Raw genomic sequence first — 1,190 nt, forward strand, 5'->3', positions numbered from 1 at the left:
TGGAAGGTTTATTGAGAAGGGGGGGTCTGCAATCTTGTGGCTCCAGAATGGAGATCTTTAAGTGGCCATATTTGCTCTGACCCTCTGAAAGGGTGAGGAAAGCTGCCAGGGAACAAAAGCCACAGTGATGATTATCTCACTTAAGGGCCATCCCTGACAAGGGGGGCAATAACATGCAGGCCAGGATGCCTGAGAAGCTGAGCAGCAGGCCCTTCCCCCAGAAGACCGACTGGAAGAACGGGTGAATGACAAGCTTATGGATCCTACAAGACCATAAAACTCCTACGTCAGGGGAAAATATATTGTGCTCTAAGTGTTTCTTAACAACTCTTTTAACTATCAGGATAAAATGTTGTGTTTCTTCTTATTTTTCATTTTCCCTTTTTTATTTCTTCAACTTTTTCTCATTTGAAATACATTCTTATTAAGTCGCTTTTTAACTTTGGTTTTTTTCACATCTACATTTTACTTTATTTTATTTTATTATTTTTTTTTCCAATTTATTTATTTTCAGAAAAACAGTATTCATTATTTTTTCACCACACCCAGTGCTCCATGCAAGCCGTGTCCTCTATAATACCCACCACCTGGTACCCCAATCTCCCCCCCCCCCCCCCCCCCCCGCCACTTCAAACCCCTCAGATTGTTTTTCAGAGTCCATAGTCTCTCATGGTTCACCTCCCCTTCCAATTTACCCAAAAGCACATACCCTCCCCAATGTCCATAAAAATATGGAACGCTTCACGAATTTGCGTGTCATCCTTGCGCAGGGGCCATGCTAATCTTCTCTGTATCGTTCCAATTTTAGTATATGTGCTGCCGAAGCGATCACTATTATTATTATTTTTTAAAGAGGACACACAAGCAGGGAGAGTGGGAGAGAGGGAAGCAGGCTTCCCGCTGAACAGGGAGCCTGATGTGGGGTTTGATTCCAGGACCCTGGGATTATGACCTGAGCCGAAGGCAGATGCTTAACCGACTGAGCCACTCAGGCGCCCCCACATCTAGATTTTATAGATTCTAGTGCCCCATTCTAGTCCCCTTTTCCTTCTATTCAGTGTTATATATATATATATATATATATATATATATATATATATATATATATCTCCCATTCTATTTTTTTAATTCTATTCTAATCTATCTATCTATCTATCTATATATATATATACATACCTATACATAGGTAT

General features: G+C 40.7%; 1 non-coding gene across 1 annotated transcript; it reads right to left on the bottom strand.

Moving 5' to 3' along the window:
* Positions 1-725: 725 nt before the first annotated feature.
* Positions 726-832, bottom strand: LOC122897769. Its single transcript, XR_006382612.1, has one exon. It is a non-coding gene; the product is annotated as a U6 spliceosomal RNA (small nuclear RNA).
* Between the last annotated feature and the right edge of the window lie 358 nt (positions 833-1,190).

The sequence above is a fragment of the Neovison vison genome, chromosome X, assembly GCF_020171115.1.
Source record: "Neovison vison isolate M4711 chromosome X, ASM_NN_V1, whole genome shotgun sequence".
In the NCBI taxonomy this organism is placed as follows: Eukaryota; Metazoa; Chordata; class Mammalia; order Carnivora; family Mustelidae; genus Neogale; species Neogale vison.